This window comes from Meleagris gallopavo, chromosome 15, assembly GCF_000146605.3.
Source record: "Meleagris gallopavo isolate NT-WF06-2002-E0010 breed Aviagen turkey brand Nicholas breeding stock chromosome 15, Turkey_5.1, whole genome shotgun sequence".
Classification (NCBI taxonomy): Eukaryota; Metazoa; Chordata; class Aves; order Galliformes; family Phasianidae; genus Meleagris; species Meleagris gallopavo.
In genome coordinates this window covers 1,794,603-1,810,444 of record NC_015025.2, presented here as the reverse complement: position 1 = coordinate 1,810,444, position 15,842 = coordinate 1,794,603, and the positions used below count along the sequence as shown (strand labels likewise).

General features: G+C 51.7%; 1 long non-coding RNA gene across 1 annotated transcript; it reads right to left on the bottom strand.

Annotated features, from left to right (window-relative positions):
• Nucleotides 1–313: 313 nt before the first annotated feature.
• LOC109370040 lies at nt 314–15,442 on the bottom strand. The gene is made up of 3 exons (XR_002119792.2): nt 15,300–15,442; nt 15,077–15,186; nt 314–408 (listed from the first exon to the last, which is right to left on the bottom strand). It is a non-coding gene; the product is annotated as an uncharacterized LOC109370040 (long non-coding RNA).
• Between the last annotated feature and the right edge of the window lie 400 nt (nt 15,443–15,842).

The following is a 15,842-nucleotide window of genomic DNA, read 5'->3' as shown; positions in this document are numbered from 1 at the left end:
TGAGCTTGCTGCCGGTTGCAGGCATCCCCGCCTCTCCCCCCAGCAGAGCTGCAGCATCCAGCCTGTCCCCCAAGGCGGGGATGTGCACCCCTGTGTGCAATGAGGGTGAGACCACAGCGCTGGCACCAACCGATCAGGGCTACTGAGCTGTGACCTGGCCACCAGCACCATGCTGGAGGGCACGGGGTCATCAGATGCCCCCAGAATGGATGCAGCACAGGTCTCAAGGTTGCATGAGCAACTATAAGGTGTGATACCCTATAAGGAGCTGCATCCCAAATGGCTTCCAGAGGTGATCCCTGCCTGCTCACCTTCTTCTTGACAGCCTGAGGTTGTTCTGTAGCCACAATGACCAGCAGCTTCTGCAGCGCTCCTCCTTCAATCGCTTCTATCTGGACTTTGGGGTTGCTGCAGAAAAAACACACAAAGGCGTGTCACACACAGGGGGCCGAGGGGATGGCAGTGCAGATGGGGACAGGCCTGCTGGGCCACTCGTGCTGCCCTGCTGTGTGCCCACGTCCTGCCCATCTGCCCCCAGCAAGGAGCCCTCCCTCGCCCCTGCCTTGCAGCTATTGCTCCATTAATCCTCCAGCTCCGCTCTGCCTCTGCTCCTTAACGGCCTCTGTCCTGGCATCACCTCCCCCTCGCTGTTGCCCCGCTGATTTACGCCACACTCCCCTGCTGCTGCGTGCCCACGCTGCAGCACCAGCCCTGCCCCAGCTTCACCTGGAGGAAAGACCCGCCGTCCCCAGGGCCTCTGAACCAGACCGTGCCTGTCTGTCCACCCACACATCTCTCATCGAGTGCTTCTCAAGGACTAGAGGAGGCTGAGTGCATCCCTCTGGCTGGAAAAATGGGGCTGAAACGGCAGGGCTGGGTGTGAACAGCTGTCCCAGCACAGACCCCACTTGCAGCACAGCCTGGGGCTGCAGCTGGGTGCAGCTGGCTCTCTTTGGCAGTGCTCAGTCAGAACATGGCACCCTGGGAGTCCCACACTCATCCCAGGTCTCATCAGCTCTGAGGGAGAGCTCCAGTACTTCAGCCTCTGCTCGGCTTTGAAGCAGCAATTGCACCACATTACACAGAGGTCAGCATCCCTGCTACAGCAAACACCCTCAGTTCTCACTGCTGCAGAAAGCTGCGGAACAGCCAGCGCTGAGAATCATACAAGAAATGAGACAGAGGCAGACAGGGTCATAAAAAAAAAAAAACAGAGGATAAATGGACTTGGGTAGGGAGTAGCCTCTGGTGGCTTGCTATCAGCTCACAAAAACCCAGCAAAACCCTCAGCTCAGTGTATTGCCCCCAGGCACAAGCAGCTCCAGCCCAGGGCAGCTCCACCACTACCGCTCCCAGCTCCAGCTGCACCCACAGTGAGCACACGCACAGGGGCTGCCCACAGCATCCCAGCGCCGCTCCAGCCTCAGCCACTTCTCCCACTTCCCCAGGGCAAAGATGGAAGAGCACGATGGCAGGACAGGTGAACATCAGCTCTCGGAGCAGTCAGGGCTGGGCTGCAGACGTGTCCAACACAGCCAGCACACAGAGGTGCCGAGTGGGACACGAACCCCCAGGCAGCAAGAGGGAAGGGAGAGCTCCCCCAGAGAGGTGGGTGAATCCTGCATCGCCCTTCTGCCCAGGTGAATTCAAGGCAGACATATTCAGGGCTTGTGACTGGGCTCCTGTGGGAGTCCAGAGACACAGAACCCAGACAGGCTGTGCTGCAAGCCAGGCAGCAGGAGGAAGGTTTTTTCCAGCTCTGTTTCCAGCAGTGACAGCTTTGGTCTCTACCTCTGTGTGTGTACAGCTGGGCTGTGTTTGCTTCTGCTCTGAGCTCTCCTGCTGAAATGGAGATGCAGGGGTTCAGGTTCTGCCTGGCATCTCATCCACAGCGCTGTCAGGCACTGCAGCTCCATTAGTGGTGAGGATGAGAAGGAGAATGCTGCACTTCCAGACTCCAAGGAGGAGCTGGCAACACTGACACTCAGAAATACAGTTTCTGATCCTAAAACTCCCTCCAACCTCACATTAATGTTACTCCAGGCAAGGGGGGGCAGGGTGGGTGTGGAGCGAGCTTGCAGGCAGGCACATTCTGGAGCACGGTGCACAGAAAGGAGCTCTCAGACTGCAGAGCTCTTCGTGCCATTCAAAGAAAACTGGGATCTTGAAGTTCTTTGTCACATCTATCTAAAATAAATAATAAAAAACTCCACAGCAAGGGATGTAACGGAAAAACCGCTATGCCTTTTAATGCTTGGCTGGTCACCCGGAGTATTAGATCTAATTAAAATCTCTGAACCATGGAGTTTTTGCCAAAGAGTACCTCTGGAGGTTAGGAAGCCTTCCTGGATGCTAGGTGTGCTGCTCACTTCTCAGTGTTTCTGTTGTTTAATGTCTCCACCATCAATTGTCCACTAACAAAAAGCTCATTTGAGGGTTTTGAAAATTCAGCACAGATCTGTACAAATTACACTGTCAAGCCCAGGGAAAAGCAGCCTGAACAAAATAAATACAATGAGACAGACTGTGGATTGCTATCATAGAAAATTCAACCTGTGCTAATCTGTCACTAGATAAGGGGATGCTGGCATCAGCAGCAGAACAGGCTGAAATGAAGCTGGGAGAGTGGGGCAGAGCCTGCACACAGCCTGCACACAGCCTGCTATGAGCAGCCCTGGTTGCATGGGGAGGGCAGAGGTGTGGGTGCAGATGAGACCACGCAGCCTCAGGGGTGGGTGAGGGTCAGCCAAGTGCTGCACTCAGGCTCCAGCAGCTTCCCATCAGAAGTGATGGACAGGGGCACCAGATCTTCTTGGTGAAGATCCCAGCTGCCAGACCTTCTTCTCCAGGGCCTCTGGTCTCCTTCTCTTCTCTGCACCTTAAAATCCCAACCCAGGCCAACTCTCCAAGCTCTTGCAGCAAGCTCTGCAGACAGGCAGTGACTGGGGCCACCTGCACTGCCCCGCACACTGCTGCAGTGAGGATGCATGGTTTTAGCCACAAGACAAACAATATTTATGCCTCCCACTGCTGCCTCCTCCCCAGGCTCCTGAAGCTGTACCTTTGCATAGCACCAACTTAATGCACCATTTTATCAGTCCAGCACATTTTTGCTCTTTTGGAGGAGGGTGACTGTGCCCTTTGGCTGAGAAGGGGAAAACAAAAGCAGGGAGAGAAAGCGATAAGAAAACCTCTGAGCCTGCCTGCTGCAGAAGGAAATACTCCATTTTCTGCCGGTTTATATTTCACTATGCCAGAGTTATAACTTCCCACGAGGGGCCAGAAATTATTACAGCTGAGGCCTGTTTGCCAAAACACCACAAGCCTCAGAAAGAAAAATTAATACAAGCGAGTGCAGGCTTGCTGTGATCAGTGGTGCTGCAGCTTAGAACGGGCAGGAAAGCTGAAACAAAGCTGGCACAGAGCTGGGGCTGAGCAGTCCTGCCCTGGGCAGGCACCGAAGGCCTCCCAGGCACCTTCCTACAGCCATCGGGTCGGGCTGCTTGCCCCAAGCAGTCTTTTTCCTCCCACTAAAGCATCCTGTGGCAGCAGCAAGGCTGTAGGACAGGGACGGCCAGCCGGAGGGCCCACCAGTGAGCAGCACGGATGTGCTCCAGTGCAGCTGTCTGCAGGCTGGGGGACTGCAAATCCTGCCCGTTTTGCTAAAGAACAGACATGGAGAGTGCTCCCTGTTGAGGAATACCCTTACACTGTCACCTTGCAGAGCCCGATCTTGGGACGACCCAAGGCACACATGCCCAAATTTGAAAGTCTTTTTCAAGTTTTTCCAGACTGCACATTGGAAGGGTGTGGGAAGACTGAAAAGCAGCAGCGCAGCCCTGAGGCAACAGCGGCTCTCCAGTTAGACAGGAGCTTGCAATACAGCAGCAAAATTAGATTTAAATTAAAAAAAAAACAGAAAAGTCAAGTGGCGTGGAGGGGCTTGGGGACTTGGAAGCACAGAGCAGGGCAGGCAGGCAGGCAAACGCCCTCATCTCTACTGCTCTGGCAAGGACACGCACAGAATATTTATTTCTTGACCTGCTTATTGCCAAAGCAGTGTACGAACCACACAAGGCATAAACGAGACCCTAGTAGGAAGGACTGTCTCCTCGCCCTGAGCGTCTGCTGGAGCCAGGCACGGCGAGGTGCTGACGGTGGGCAGTGGAGCAGGGGCTGGGCACATCCCCAAGCACAGGCCTGGATGGGAGCGTGGTGCGATGCTGGAGAGGGACGATCATCGCCAGGCTGGGCAGCACTTAATGGGCCTCTTGTTTCTTCAGAACCAGCGGACTGTGGTACCGTGTGGGAAATCAAAGCCAAGGATCAAAGCCTGTGAAGCAGCCTAAAAAATTTAGTACAGTCTATTTAGCTTGTGCTGGAAGCCGAGGATCAGAAGCAGGCAGGGAAGTGGTGCGGCTTCGCTCTGATAGCCAAGAGCACAACAGCACCCAGCACTCTGCTCACAGGACACTGGGGCTGCCTTATACACAGCCCTGGGCTGCGAGCCGTGCCTTCAGAGCTCTGCACCCGGCTGGGAATTTGCAGGGTGATGGAAAAAGTAATCTCTGAGAGCACTGGAAACACAACACAATACAAGCAGCGTCACAGCAATAAGGTCAGCAACTTGTCCCTGAGAGGCTGCTGGGTTTGGAGCTCCTGTAGGAATCATAATGTTACAATTACTGACCAATAGCAGATACAGAAACAAAACTGTCCACTGCAATGTCAGTGCTAAAAGGTTTGACTGGGATTCAGTACTTTTGGAGCCTCGCCCGCAGCTGTAAATCTGTGGCTCTGAATAAGAACAGAAAGGAGATGCTGGGTGATCAAGTGCTTGCTAGTACTTGTGCAGCTGAATTTCAAATTACAGCTTTAAGGAAAGAAAGCTTAAAAACGCTCCAAGTGAGAGGTGCTGTATGCAAAGAGCAAGGCTCCCCGTTGCATTCAAAGCACTGGCTGCAGCGTGAAATATTCCCATGGGAAACACCCGTGTCATAGCTGCAATGGGCTCCGCTACCAAAACGATGCCCACTAGAAGTGGGAATGGCCCAGCCGTGCACCCCTGAAGCTCTTCCAGACACGTAGCACAGCTCTGCTCCTTGCCTGCTGCACGTGGCAACCTGCCACTGTTCCGCGCCGCAGCTTCCCAGGTGTGCGCAACCTGGCTGCATCTCCTTCTGAATTTTCTATCTGAGGAGATCTGAGACACCTCAATGCAAATAATGGTGCAGCCCCCCCACCCTGCAGACCAGCCACCCGGCCCCGCTGCGGGATGCCAGCCCAGCAGGCTGCCTCTGCTGCAGCACAAAGCAAATGATGCTGACGCGCAGAGGGGAGCGAATCTCTCACAAAAATACATATTTAGCACAGAGGCTTTCCGTTGCTGTGGAGTCTCACGCTATGGAGAAAGAGATGGGACATCTGAAGGCACAGTGTGAGATTGCTGGGCAGTAAGATCGCCCCGAGCCCAGCGAGGCCACCTGCTCAGAGCTGGAGGGGGTAGGAACACGCAGCCCAGAGCCCACCCCAGTCTACACACAGCACACCTGCCCCAGAAAGCCTGCTTTCTGAGCATCAGCCCCAAACCGGGCCCATCAGAAAGGCCTTCAGTGCTATGACCCAAGGAGACTCAAAAGCACCCAGCCAAATGGAGCCCTAAGAAGTTGTGCCGATCAAAATACAGCGGAGAAGAGAAGTGGGGTGAGGGGGGAAAACTTGACAAAAGGAAAACTAGGTTTCAGTCGGCAACACAATACAACAATTTCGTATGAAAGATGTGAAGCATAAAAGAGATGTTAGATGTTCAAAAGCACAGAATATAGGAGAGACATAAAAAAAAAACCCTGAGAAGATGAAAATCTCCACTTCAATGCAATGCTGCCTTCTCACTTTCTACCAAGCCAGGCGCTCATCGCGGTAGCGGGGGAGCAGCAGCATCCCTGCGAGAGCAACGTGTCTCAACGTGACATAATGGATTACATAGATGCAAGCGTGGTTTTTAATGAGCAATTAGGTTATTGAGTATTTGTTGCTAAGAGGAGAAAAGAACTGCAGAGAATAAGTTGGAGCTGAGAGCGTGATTGTGGGGTTTTGATGGGCTAATGTGATACTTAAACCAAGGGAGCGTGATTCATGCCACAAAGGCAGAAATAGCACAGAAGTGCCTGGCAAAAGCTAGGGACCTTGGCTTGCTTTCTGTGTCCCAGATATCAGCCAGAGGTGCCTGGGCTCATTAGGAGCCCTGCAGTGTCCCTGCTCAAGGCAGGATGGCCATCAAGTCCCATTTTCAGAAAAGGCCACCGTACCCAGAGCTGCCTGGGGACAGTGATGTTGGGTTGAACTGGGGAGGGCTCTGCTCTCAGATACGCTCTGGAAATGCAACCACCCAACTTGGGCTCTTTCAGTGAGCTGAGAAGCCAGAACCAAGGACCTCCAGCTCGAGGCAGAGCTGCTTCACGTGGTGCTCCCAGGATGGAGAGCCCCATGTGCCCAAGTGCTGGCCTCACAGAGGAGCCCAGAGCAGGTAGAGACAGGCAAGGGTGATGTTTTGGAACAGGAAACAATTAGGCAAGCTGCAGTGCCATTACGTAGCATAACAGATGGATAATTAGATTTATACAAAGAGCTGTAAAACCAAGTCATTAACTAAAAAGATGGCACAGTGAATCGGAAAGCCCCCGGGATGCAGCAGACCAGGTACAGGGAGCGGGCAGTGGAGCCAGAGCTCAGCACTTGTTGGGGTCACCACGAAGTGAAGAATGGCCCAAGGCAACTGTTCCAGAGAGGAGCAGTGAGAGCAGAGGAACCATGCCGGCAGCATGGCAGAGCTGCAGCAAAGCAGTAAAACCCCTCTTGCTCCTCACCTCGCCGTGCAGCAGAGTAGAAAAGTGAATACCAGGTCTGGACAATAAAATCTTAGGTGCTGTAATAAAATCAGCTGCGGCAGGTTGTTCTGCTAAACGCTCACAAACAGTAAGATGACGGGCTGTATTTATATCTGTGGGTATAAAAAGAACAGCTGGAGATGTCACGCAGCAGCAGGGCACAGGGCAGGACAGTCACACTTCGGCCCTGGGAGCGCCCCAGACAGCCTTGAGCTGCTCTGCTCTGCAGGATGCTGCTCACACGAGGTCCCACTGATACCAGTGCACACCAAGCCTCAGGTGCAAGCTCAGCTTCCAGGAGTTTAATCACAACCCCACAAACGATTTATGATGAAAAGCTTTCAGGTTCTCGGGGGCTATCAACTTCACGCTGTCAGCACAGAGCTGGAGGTGAAGCAGCACGGCAGACGTTTGCCCAGCTTGCCTGTCCTCCTGATGGTGAGGGATGGGCTGGGCTGCCTGCTGCAGAGTGCTCTGTGATTTAAGGGCAGCCTGGGGGACTCAGGCCCCATCCGCAGCCATCGGGGACGGCACCTGCTCCCTCGCAGAGCCGTGCTGGATTGCTGATCCCTGGCGAGTTACTGATGCCCCAGGTAGGGACGAGCGGGTGCTTTGCGGTGCGTGGAGAAGGACAGCACAGGAACTCCCTCAGTGCTCAATCACCCGCTCTGCTTTGAGGCGTAAATCAACCTTAGGGCTGTATATGCCATCGTCTGAAACAATATGCAATTCTGAAAGGCTGTTATTGCACCATAGGTCAAATCTATCTCATCGCCTAAGGATGGGTTTTGTTTCATCAGAGGCCGCACTAATAAAGAGCGAGTGTTTTTCTATGAGGGCAGAACTCATTTATTTCTATGTAATTTTAGCCATAGCCAACAAGAATTGTGTTGATTTCTTTTCAAAACCACAACACAGCAAGGAACAAGAACAATATTGCAAGATTAATGCTGCGTCCTTGAGTTCCTCCAGCGCTTTTCATCAGAGCCACTTCAAAGCCCTCCCTGATTTACGGACAGGGAAACCCGAGCACAACTGCAAGTGGTGGCAGCAGCTCCTGCCTATGGGCCCACGACGGGCACTGCCTCCGGGCACCTCCAAACCTCTGCTGGCCGACGGGGTGGCAAGCACAGGACACCCAGAAGCTCCTATGTGGCTCCCTGCTGCTGCTAAGGCCCCCGGAGCGAACTCTTCTGCAGCAGCACCCCGAAAGAGCTGCAACATCGCACCGCATGCCTTGAGTTATGCTGTGAGTTCCTCCAAGAGTTAAACAAAACCCATCTGCACACCTTAGGTAAAACAAAACTCTGCAAAAACACCACCAGAGCACCACAAGGACAAAGCCTCGGTGCCGGCTGCCAGATCCCAGCACTCCATTTGTGTTCTTGAGAGGCAGCGAGCGCCTGGAGAACGCATCACACCAATAATCCTGGGAGACGTTACGAGGCAGCTTGAGGCTAAGGTCTCTGATTGTTATTCTATTTATCTGTTTGCTTCCTCGTTTGAGCTGGTTTTTCTTTAAGACAAGTGCTAATAATAAAAAAGCGTTTGTTCCCGCTGGGACGGCCGGAGGAGCGCGCGGCACTGAGCAGCTCTTCCACGAGACACAAAGCAAAGTGTGAGAACAGCACTCGGCTCTTCCCTCCCAGCAGTACCTCCGAGCAGCACTGTCCTGTTTTAACCCCGCCATCTGCTTCTCCACTCCCTGCGTTCCTCTGCTAACCGCAGAACACCAAGTATTACATCAAGTAGATCCTTCCATCCTCCCCAGCCCGTTTTGCCCCCTGAGCGTCCCCACGTGTCAGAAGGGGCTGCTCCCAAACCAAAGGTCCATCCCATCACTTCCAAGCCTTCCTGCAACCTCTCCCACTCAATCCAAGTGCAGGAGGAAGTGCTGGATGGCAGGGAGAACGGCACCCGGTGCAGTTGTCATGTTTCCAACTTTGGCTGTTCCCGGTCCCGTGGGGTTTAACAGAGTGCTATTAGAATAATTTTAAAGTGGAAAACGAGATTTGTTTCACTGAGTCATAATTCAAAGCTGAGACTCTGCTCCATTTACAAAAGCAAATCACTAGCTCGCAAATGCCAAGCACAGAGAATTTCAGCTCCAAAAGAGAAGCCTGGGGAACACTTCCAGCGGGGAAAGCGGAGATAGAACTAAAAGCTGCATTTGCAAATCTCTATTTTTTATTTTTTATAAACACCGAGTGTGACCTGAGGAATACCAGGATTCCTGGATAAATCTCCTGGGCTAACGCTCAGCCAGTTGACTTGCGTGCATTAACAGAGGGCAGAGTCAGGGCTAGGCGAGGTCCTTCCACGCTGGCAGGGAGCGGGCTCTGCGATGCTGCAGGGCCCTTGGGCTCCTGAAGCCAGTTCCTGGGTGGGAAGCCCTCGAGGAAAAGCTGGGAGTCACAGAAAGCACCAGTAATGCTTTCTGCCTTCTGATTCATCCCTCCTCCAACACCCACACGCTACGGCAGAGGAGGCTGGAACTGCTACATTTAGGATGACATTTAAAATCAAGGTTGTGCTGCTGATGGTCATTAAAAATCCAGCAGCATTTTTCAGAAACAAGTGGGTACTCACACTGGCGTCCCTGCCAAATATCAGCACAGCGGTGATTTTTCTAGTAGCTTCAGTTCAAAGATAGAGGAAAATTGCACCCACATATAATTCACTGTTATTATTGCTGTTGTTGTTTTTTAAACAGTCACTATGCACCTTTATATTTTCCAAATGTAAAATAAGACAGAAACATTTCCCCAACCTTTCTAAGTGTTGGATTCATTTCACCTAACATTAGACACCTAAAATTAAGATACCGAGTTTCAACGTGCTGCCTGGGCTCCCTTGGTGGCATGTTCCAATCTGTGTCTGTACATCCCTGGAGAAGTAAACTGTATTTCCAAAGAGCCCGCCCAGGCTCATTCAGAAAGGTGAGTCTGCAGTCAAAAGCTTTACATTCGCTGTAATGAGATCTGTCTATTTGTTTTTAAGTTACTGAGGAGTTCAGTCACTGGAAGTGAGCAGAAATGGTGACTGGCCCCACAGCAGACGGTCTCAGGCCCATCTTATGGGGATGATCCATCTCCGGGAGCTGTTGTTCTGCTGGCTGGAGATGCAGCCTGCACTGAGCTCAGCACACTCACATAGGAAGGTTGAAGCTAAGCACCGTGGATCCCACTGTCTGAGAAGGGCCATGAGAAACAACTAGGAACCAAGCTTCCAAGGACTTTAAATGACCAAGCCAGCTAAAAGAATACGTTAATCAATCCATGAATATGCATACATAAGAAACAAAGCCACAGCAGGTACCACAGCTGAACTGATTGCTCAGAAAGGGCTGGAGCAGGAGGCAAAGCACTTTCAGAAGGGAACACTCTGCATAAAAGATGCAGTGGAATAAGACACTTATGCAAGAGGGCAATTTCAACAGTGTGTCCTACATCAGTGGGATGGAGAGAAGGGACACCTCAACGCAGAAAGCCAACATACCAATTAAGTTTTCATGACCTTAAAGGCAAAAACTAAAAGCTCTCCTTGCTCCAGTGGAGGAGGGAGCCAACAGGCAGACTTGGCATGGAAAAGCCTGGAAGATCTTGAGATGAATACGGTAACAGAGAGCAGTTACAGGAGTGCCAGAGGTGTGTTCTCCAGGACAGGAGGTAAGGGCTGAATCCCTGAGGCAGAAAAAGCTCTCAGATCTGATGAGATGCCTGGATTCAGAAACAGTTTAAATAAGAGGGAAAGAGGAAGAGGAGTTCCACTTATTCAGCACTCCAGAACTATGGAAAGACACATGCTGTGATGGTTGCTTCCACCATCCGATGTCACTGGGAGGGGATGGGAAGGTGACACAGGAGTTCACACACGTGCTGTGAAGGCACATTAGGAGAATATACTTGTAGCTATTGCCGGGGCATAAAGCCCCAGTTGATCAAAGCCTAGTAAACAAATCTGGGTTTGCATTTCCATCTGTCCTTTGTAGGTCACAGGAGGAGAGGAGAGCAGCTGCCCTGCAGTGCACTCACAGCCACGGTGCGTGCCCAGCTCTGCCTGCCTGTAGGGCTGGGGGAGGCAGCACCGACCTGCAGGAGTTGCACATACTTGATTGAAACCACTTTGGGAACTGATAGTTCTCCCCCAGTGCCTCCTGCACAGACAGACCTCCCTGGGGCAGTGTTGGAGGCACAGGGGCTGGGGAGGACGTCCCATACCAGCATCATCAGCTCAGCATGACACAGTCACATCAATGCCAGCCTGGGTACACAGGGGAGGCTGCCCCGACCTCAAGCTGTGCACACAAACCCAGAGAGGTAAGGAGCCTCCTGCACTGCACTAATGACTAACAACGTGAGTGCATCACCCTCCCTGGCCATCCTCTGAACTATGAAGCCTGGCCTCCTTCCCAAGCAGAGCTGCTGCTGCTTCCTGCAGCCAACATCCCTTACGGCTGCTGCTGAAGCCATCAGCAGCCACACACCTCCCGCAGCTCCCGCCCTCACTCTGCTCCCCCAGCACCAAGGGCAGCATCCCTCCATCAGCCCCGGGAGGACCCGCACGGCTCCACACTGTGCTGTGCCATGCTGGCTGGGTAACCCAGAGCTGCTGGTACCCGGTGGTACTGGCACAGCAGGATGGGATGTCCCACCCAGCCGTGGAGGCAAGCCAACACACCGACCCTGCTGTTCCCCCCTCCCACCCATCGTGCAAAAGCAAGGAAAAAAATCTCAACTTGATCTCAATTGATCGATGTGATATTCAGCAGTGGGTCTCAGCTGTCCTTCACCCTCAGGAGGGATCCCTTGACAGCCAGAGAGAAGCCAATTACCACATTGGGAAATAGCACTTTGCTTTTAAGTCTGTCTTGCAGAACCTCTGTTTAACTCAAATTCCTTCTTTTCGTATGCTTTCTCCGTAACTTCCCCAATTCCAGCACAAATCTTCCAGTGTGTTCACCATGGGATAAATCTAGGCAAGCTCCATCCCCAAACATGGCTCTGTGTCCATGTCCTTCATACTGTGCAGAGACATTACGTGTCATGTAATGCCTGTGACAATCTGGGACCCTCATTTGTGCCAAAGGACCTCCACGTTCCATGGCACAAATCTGAGGATGTACAGCTAACTGGGGACGCATTTCTTGTTCTTCAAATGTAGGCCACAAAGCCACTTTAGTTCTGCTTTTGCTTGTAAATCAGAGGCTTACATATGTAATTGGCCTAAACCGTAAGAGCAAACAACAGCAGTGGTAACACAGTGCCAGCAATTATTCATGCCTATAATAAATGCCTGTAAAATTCAAAGCCAGCCTTTAAAAACCTGGCTCCTAAATGCACGTACAAAAAAGACAAAAAGCTCATTTGTGGGGCACGGCCAGTGGAGATTTTCATCTCTGGGGAGAGGCTGAGGGGGTAAGGTTTTTTTTTTTTCTTTAGAATTAGAATCCTTTAGAAACACTGCTCATATCTATGCTTTGGTCATGGGTTATTTTGGCTCAATTTCAGAGTTCTGGAGCGAACCCAGCAACGTGCACAGAGGACGCGTCTGCCCTCCGTATTAACAGAGATCACTGGGAAGGAGCACAGCTGATCCCATCCCTCAGCACAGGGAGTCTGCCATCGTATGCCCATCATTGTGCTGAGCCAGCTGCCGGCCCGCAGATGCGGTGCCATTGGCTGCAGATGACATACAACCCCAGCCCAGCACTGCTGGCCAGCAACCACGCGGTGCTGTGCTGCCAGAGCAGGCATGCTGACCTGGTGTCACAGGCGGGTCCCTGAGTTAATGATGGCATTCCTGCTGATAAATCACCCATTCGTGCTGAGCCAACAGCACCCGCCTCACTCTGTGCTCCTCCACCAGCAGCAGGGCAGGCACTGAGGGAGTGAAAGTTGAAAGCTGTTAACAGATCGCTCCTTTTCACCCACGTATTTCTCACTTGCGAGATGAGAGCAAGCCCTATAAAATACTCTGCTGGAAAGCAGTATCGTTCCCTGCTGGCAAAGACCCACTGGCAACAGGAATCTGCCCGCTGGGTGATCCTCCCGAGCCCAGGACAACAGGCTGCTGAGATCCCACCGACTCTAGTGATGGAATCATAGAACATCCCGAGCTGGAAGAGACCCATAAGGACCATCACGTCCAACACTTCAGCAATTAGCAAGGCTGAGAGGTGTTAAGGGGCAAGCTGGGTGAGGATGCTGTGTGAGGGCTGGAGCAGACGCGCAGCGATGTCCCAGGTGTCCTCCCGGATCACTGCTTGGTGGCACACGTCACCTGTCACGCAGTCCTACAGACGTCCTTCCACGCACATCCCACTGGCCGAGGGCTGGAGGATCCAGCAGCTCTGCTGGCCTCAGGCTCCTGCAGCCTCGTGCCAACACCTTGCCCCCAGAACCAGCAGACCGCTCCCCTCCAGCACCAACCTGCAGCCCAACAGCTCAGGGGCCGGGGCCTTCACCTTGCTTTGGGCTTCTGGGGACAGAAGGGCTGAGCTCCTGATGGGCTTCCTTAAACACGAATCCTGTTTCATACCTTCCTTTAGCAGCTCAATTTTTTTCCCTGCTTCAAGCAGTATCTGAGCATGAATGGGAAGAGCCCTGTAAGGGCTGCTGTCCCTCTCTCTACTGTGTAAAGCTTCCCCCTTCAGAAATTTTCTGTAACTACCGACTTTTAGTACCTTCTGAAGGCAACCACATTCATCATAGCTCAGAAGGGACCTTTTGGCCTAATCCTCACTAGAAAAACTGCCAAAATGATCCTCCCATCACACAATTAACAGTGACAGAGACTTTACGATACTGGGCTATGCGGTGCTGCTATGACAACAGGAACGGGAGCCTTGTTAAGGGTCTCATCTAGAGGGATAACGAGCAATCAGGGCTCACAGAGAAGACAGAAATCAGTGAGAGCTGTTGGTACTGCAATATTTCCCAGCTCAGGCTGGGTACTTGGTGAGGCTGGAAGGTTGACTCGCATTGTTACGGCGTAGCCGCTGAGTACAACTTCTGAGGACAGGCAGATTCCTGGGGAGTACGGATGAATATTCATGAAGGAATTCAGTTTGGGAGAGGAAATGAATCAAGTGTGACAAATGCTGCCTATTAGGAAAAGAGGGTGGTGTCTATTTTTAGTGGAGTTAAGCAAACATTAAAGCTCACTCTCTAAGAACTCCAAATAATACCACTTGCTGGCTCTGCCTCCCCATCGCCAGGGAAGAATTTAGCAGCACAGCCAAAACCTGCTCGCCTGAACAGAAGTTTTCTGATTTAGCCCCCGTATGTGTTTTATAAAAATACAAGTTTTAATCTTCGATCTGCATAGGAAGACGTGACAGCTTCCACCAGGGTTTTTTTCCCCCCCTCCAGCATCAGAAGGCTCGAAGGAACCTTTTTAAGACGGAAGAAAACGCTGCATTCAAATCTCCGAAAAGAGCACTCACGCGGAGCTGTAATCACTTCAGATGCACAGAATTATCAGGAGGAGAAAATTCATCTCACTTAGAATCAAGACCCAATTTGAGGCAGAAAGGAAGAGGCTTGGTTTGCCACCGTGCCAAGCACTCAGACTTTTCACTGAAGTCAAAGAAGCTCCAGCTGCTCGGAGCCATTGAAAATCATGCCCAGAATCTCTAGTGAAACTTATTTGCAGAGATGACAGCAGGCTGATAAGGATGTTGACTATTCCAAATAGGCACACATTATTTTATATTTTTAGAGATACTTAGCCCAGCTATTATTATTATTAAGCAGAGGTGGAGTATTTACTGCCTCCTTCTCTGAAATCTGTGAAAATGCTGCCTTTCAGCAGGCTCTTCTTTTCTTCCCTTTAATATTAGACTTTCCTCTTACTTTTCAGACTTGGAGAATGTTCAATTAGATAAGACAACAGAAAGAGAATACTGCCCGATAAAAATAACATGGTTCCCACAATGAAATTTGAAAGGCTTTGATCTCATAACCTAAGTTGCTCCCAACCTGAGCTTAAGACCAGAACATCTGGAGAGGTCTTTTCAGCGCTGTCCCACCAGTGAGCACTCAGAAGATGCCCTGGGCAAGAGGACAGCACAAAGCAGGGGCAAGGGCCCAGGCTCAGGTCCCATGCTGTTAGCTCAGCTGGGTCCCACACCATGCACCAGGCAGGCAATGACCAACTCTCCCAAGTCAAAATGCCTCATTTCTTACCGACTCCTCCAGCTCCAACACCACGTGGCATTTGTCACATCATTTCATCACAGTCTTAAAGATGGCTCACAAAGAAGCAGCTCCGAAATTTACTTGTTGTGCACTTGTACCTGATACAGAACCACAGAAACACCAAGGTTGGAAAAGACCTACAAGATCATCCAGTCCCAACCACACCTGCCTGCAGCACTTGCTGCCACCACACACGAAGAGCAGCACCCACCAGTCACCTTCCACAGCCTGCTGCCTTCTCATCACTTCCTTGCCTGGGAAGGACAAGAGAACTTTTTCAGAAGAAATGCAGGACCTCATGCAATTGAGTCCTCTTGAAACTCAAAGAAGTGACTCAGTTGATCGAGGTACTTTCCTTACCTTAATTTTGCTGCCTAGCAACGAAGGGAGGATCTATGGGAAGGTGGTTAATGCTGAATCTACCCAGAATGAAAGCAGTCTGTGGAGTCCAAATGAAAGCTCGTAGATTTGGGCTGGACAAGCTTTTGAGAGAAGGGTTATTTGCATCCTAGGGAACCAGAAACAAACAGAAAGATGCAGTCTTACCCAGGGCAGCCAGGCGCTGGGACCTCTGTTCACCATGCACACAAATGGTGTGAAGCACATCTGTGACTCTGGGACAGGAGGCTGTGCCTCCTCCTGAGGTTCCCTTCCTGGCCTCTCCTGATTGACCATCCCTGTATTTTCTCTGGCTTTCAGATAACGAGTTCCCCTTTCAGGAGGGAATGCACCATCACTGATGAAGCACAGCTCG